Source organism: Acyrthosiphon pisum, chromosome A1 (genome assembly GCF_005508785.2).
Source record: "Acyrthosiphon pisum isolate AL4f chromosome A1, pea_aphid_22Mar2018_4r6ur, whole genome shotgun sequence".
Lineage (NCBI taxonomy): Eukaryota > Metazoa > Arthropoda > Insecta > Hemiptera > Aphididae > Acyrthosiphon > Acyrthosiphon pisum.
The window spans coordinates 172,596-178,116 of NC_042494.1; the positions used below are offsets into that span (position 1 = coordinate 172,596).

At 32.9% G+C, this 5,521-nt stretch overlaps 1 protein-coding gene across 1 annotated transcript in view; it reads right to left on the bottom strand.

Annotated features, from left to right (window-relative positions):
- The window catches only part of LOC100166334 (noggin-like), a 108,634-nt gene that overhangs the window by 54,024 nt on the left and 49,089 nt on the right, over positions 1–5,521 (bottom strand). The window lies entirely within an intron of this gene.

The following is a 5,521-nucleotide window of genomic DNA, read 5'->3' on the forward strand; positions in this document are numbered from 1 at the left end:
TACAACTTTCAAGCATACGTACGATTGACCGGCGAGCTTCCAATTATTGATATATGCTCGTCGGAACTTTTGAACCCATTATCGTACTTCTCGGAAACTGCCGTCGCCGTCAAACTTCTTACCCCATTCGATCAGTTTCATTGTCACCTCCAAAAGTTCTTCCTCCTCTTCCTCATGTCACCATCGCCGTGGGTCCGGCACGCACGGCCCGCCCACCTCGATCTGCAACCATAATCTTTCTAGTCCGAACCGCCCGGCTGACAGCCTGCCTGCCCCCAGACCGAACATTGGCGGGTCGGTTTCACGGACGCGGGCAGCATTTCCACGGTGGTGGTGGTCCTCCGGCAAAAGCGGATTTCTAGACTCGTCCTCTACTTGACGGATGCTGATCCCGTGCAGGCTGTTGTCGCCGCTGTATGCCACAGTAACCGCCATCGAGCACCAGAGCATCCTCCTCTCGCTCCGCCAAGAGTACTGCCGGCTCGGGTCGGCCGCTTGTTGTAGTGCACCTCGCGCCGTCGTCAAGGTCTGACGAGAACCCCCGCGGGGGTGGCTTGGTGGCCGCCCGGTGTCCTGGTCCGACAGTCCGCCCCAAGAATATGTCCTCTCGTCGTCCTTCGTGCAGTATGTCCATGAGCCGGACATTCCCTGATTTACAGCCAGCGTTTCTACTCCACGGTTTGCCCGAATCGTCCGGTTGAACAAAAAAATGTCTTAGATTATAGTTATTATATTATGTTATTCAAGAATGTTTTAGATTAATAAAGAAAATTGTATGGATTAATATTGACTATGATATTATTATTTATTTTTTTTTTGTTCATAACTGATAATAATATATACTTACTTACAACTAAAATAACTAATATGACACACGTTCACAACGTATAGTTGTACAAAATACAGAGCCAATAAACGTGAAGCGAGTAGGTATGTGAAATTGTTTTCAAGAAGTGTCTTTGTACACGCGCATGCATCGTACAACATAAACAACAACAATAGTGTAAATTAGGAATTGGCAAAATACTTTCAAAAATTGTCTTAAAATGAATTTATGGGTAATTATTGTCAAATACAGAATACTATATAGATCCACTTGGAAAAAAAACCTACATACCTAATTCAATAAAAAATAAGTTGTAAATTGTTCAAGTGTTTTCAATAAATTGATGGTTATTTTACAAAAGCCTAATTGTTTTGATTTTTTCCGAAAACGTTAACCTAGTCTGATTTATAAAACATTTATTGAACCAGTTCTAAGTCGTTGTATTGAAACGTATTAAAATATGTGTCTATTAATCAGTGGTAATACGTTGAGTGCGAAAAACAAAAATTACCTATTTAGTATTTACTTAGATTATTTAAAAAAAAATTAATACTAAGCAGGTAGGTATATAATAATAAATAGTACTACTTAAATATCTAAATATTTAGGTAATTTAAAACTTTTATTTTTTTTATCCTCTTTATCAAAGGTGGGCATTAACTTGTTAAAAAGTTAAAGTTAAGTTAAAAAGTTAATTTTTTTTTAACTTTTTAACTTAACTAGTTAGTTTTTTTGTTTTTAACTTATTAACTTATTCAGTTAAATTTTGTATTGTCTTAACTTAACTTTTTAAAGTTAATTATCATTATTGTACAGTTAAGTTAATTCATTTTTTTTTAATCATGTGTGGAATCATTAAAACTTGTTGTGATAAAAATATAAATTTGTTAATAAAATTGAAAACAATTTACGTCGATGGCATATTATTTTAATACTGTGCAAAACATTTTTTGCAAATGTTTTCAATTCATGGACTCATTAATTAATGATTATTATATAAGTACCATTAGCATTTTTTTTACTTCCCGATAAAGAGACTCAAACATATATTAAAGCATTTACACACTTACGTGAAGAGTGTTCAAAGCGAGGGTTTATATTTTCACTAGAAACTGTATTTGCTGACTTTGATATTTCAATACAAATGTTTCAGCTATTCAAAAAGTTTTGACAGAATCTAAAATTAAAGAATGTCGCTTTCACTTTGCCCAATCCTGGTAAGACTTAATGCTATAAAATAGTACAAATGTCATACCTAATAAATAAAATCTACTTTAACAATTAATTTATACGAATAGGTACCATGGTATTTACTAATTAGGAGTAGAGTATACATGTATTCACATTTATATTTATATTTCTGGCCTTTTTTCCTTGGGCTTTTTTTCCGTGGGCTTTTTTTCGCCTACCACGTTACACAAAAAAGTTTTTTGTTTCTCTTGTAAAATTTGATAAAATTGACCAGTGATATTTTGTTGTGCAGCGGTGTAGAAGCCGACGACATGTAGGTCATTACAATGTATTTTTTAGTATATTACGTTTGGTTTTTTACCTATAACTATTGACATTTATGTGTAAAGCCGGTGTCACAGGCAAATCTTACCCCCGGTAAGATCTTTCTTGGTTATTTTTACCCCCGGTAAAATTATCCTAGGATCATCATACCCTCCTGGGGGGGGGGGGGGGTAAAAATATCCTAGGATAATCTTACCCCCCGGTAAGAATATCCTAGGCATATTATACCGGGGGCGGGGGGGTACGATTTTCCTAGTTATATTTTACCCCCGGTAAGAATATCCTAGGATATTTATACCTCCATAGGGGGTAAGAATTTCCCAGGAATATTATACCGGGAGGGGGTATGATTTGCCTAGGATATTTTTATCCCCCCGGTACAATATTCCTAGGATTATATTAAGTTTAAAAACGATAAAAGAATAATTTTTTTTTTTTAATCGATTTGTTTTTTCACGTTTAAAACAATGATAAGAAAATTTACTTTTATAGTTCATTACTTTTTGAGTTCCGCGCAAAATACTATACAAAATTGAAAAAATATTTTATGAGTGCGTTCTATATAGGTAAACACTCGAATAGTACTTACTTAACTATAGAACTAGCGAACTATTCGAACTATATCGTATGTGAATCCCCCAACAAATTTCCGACGAAAAAAAGTTCGGTAAAAAAAGTCCGGCAAAAAAAAGTCCGATGGAATAAAAGTCCGAGAATAAAATTCCCAAATTTAATAATTATAAAATTAAGTCACTTAATATTTGCTTGGGTTTAAGGACTAAGGTCTATCCATATTTTAATATTATAGATTATCACTTTATTTGGAAAGTCTTAAACTACAAATTTATTTCACCTAATCTTTACTTAGGTCTAAGGTCTAGCCATATTATTGGTAAAAATGTAACATGCTTCTCTTTTAACTTTTATTGTAGTATAAATACTACATTAATACATTTATCAGTGTTCGGAACGTTCAGTGCTTAAAAAAGGAACTCGTTCACGTTCAAATTCATATTTTTTCAAATGAACACGTTCACGTTCTTTGAAAATATAAAAAAATTTTTTCTAGTTAATTTAATTTAATTTAATTTTTATGTATCGTTTAAATACGAATACATAATTGTGGAAATCATAATATTATTGTTGTTTTATGCCCAGGCGTGCCCACTGGAATTTCATGTATTTTATTTTTATAATTTGAAATATATTATATATTATAATAATATTATCAATCAATATTTAATAAATAATAAATAAATTTGATCGCAGTAAAAATCGTTCAAATTCATTAAATAATACAAACGTTGTTCACGTTCCCGTTCTATTTAAAAAAAACGAGTGACGTTCAAGTATCGTTCACTAAAAAAGAACATGAACGCGTGAAGACACTTCAGAGAATCGCAACAATAATATATTTAGTCTTGTTTGTCAAAGAATGTAATCATTGAAAACCAGGTTAAAAATTATAAACAGCATGCAATGCTGTATTATAATAATAAAAAACACTGCTTATCTGCTTCAATAAAATAACCCATTTTGTCAAATTTCGCTGTACCTATACACGTGACTTGACCAAACATTATCATTTCACATCAGTACGCCACCTACTGGTTTGACCAATATTTATTCCTACAAATCTAACCATTAGTATTCAGTAGTCGTCCACGGTGAGACGAACGGTTTTGCTACTCAGTACTCATACATTTGAATCGTTCTGATAAATGATAGATTCTATGTGTGGGCATCTAAGACGTCTGAATTGAGTGTAGTGTAGTTCGAAGCAATGGCCTGGAGTATCATAGTTGAGGAACTTAATCACCTACAACTTTAAACGATGATGGTATGATAACGCCATAACTACCTAACACTAATATGATATCCAATGAAAATGGTAGGGTAAGGTATAAAACACACTTATCTATGAAAAAATAAGTAAAATATAATATTATTACTCAATAATTAGTTATAATATTAAGTAGTACGTAATTTTAGGAAAACGGCGAATTGTTTGGGTAGGTAATTAATTTCTGGTTTAACCTAATCTAACCGGGTAGTTTATTTATTTGTTAAAATTACGCATGGTCTGGTAGCTCAATGGTCCATGGTTACATTACAATAATACCATATTTATATATAAAAATAGTTTTGAAATAATCACAAATAATATGGAAATATTTTAACAAGACATAATTATTTAGTAGGTGTGTATAATAATGTTACGAAGAGGATAAAAATTGTTCTTTCTTCGCAATACCCGCATAATTCTTGAAAGGGGATCTCATTAGCAGCTGTAGTACAGTTTTTGATACCTACCTAAATAATATTATAATAATATAATACGGATATTATATAAATTATTGCGTGAAGAAAAATAAGGAACTTTTAAATTATGACGCAACAAAGGAGACAATAATATTATGGAGACTATACATCCTACCTAAGAGTACCTATACCTAACAAAAACAAAAATGTGCTTGGACCCTTCTATCTGCAACAGGTTTGGATATGTATAACAAGTAGACAATACACGCCAGACACCTGTAAGTATATACATATAAGTATGCTCAAAAAACAAGTATGTATATATCACGTATATATACAATAAAATGTATAACCATGAGATCTGATGGTATTTTTTCTCCTTCTTACATACTATAATATAATATATCGACGACCACCTGCTGGATAGTCTCGTCTTGCGCAGGATGGAAAGAAATACAGTATAATAATATGATATGTAAGACTGCGGCGGCGGCGAGTGCATGTGCGTGGCGTGGAATAAAATAAAATATTATTTTCTCGGTGTTCGATCGCACACAATGCACGGATTTCTGTCTCGACGATCGAAATCCCGCGCGACGGACCTACATGGTATATGTATGTATGTACGTATGTATGTATGTATGTATGTATGTATGTATGTATGTATGTATGTATGTATGTATGTATGTATGTATGTATGTATGTATGTATGTATGTATGTATGTATGTATGTATGTATGTATGTATGTATGTATGTATGTATGTATGTATGTATGTATGTATGTATGTATGTATGTATGTATGTATATATGTATGTATTTATGTATATGTGTATATACGTGTGTGTGTGTGTGTGTGTGTGTGTGTGTGTTTATCATTCAGTGGAGGTGACGGTATTATAGTAGCGATGGTGGAAGT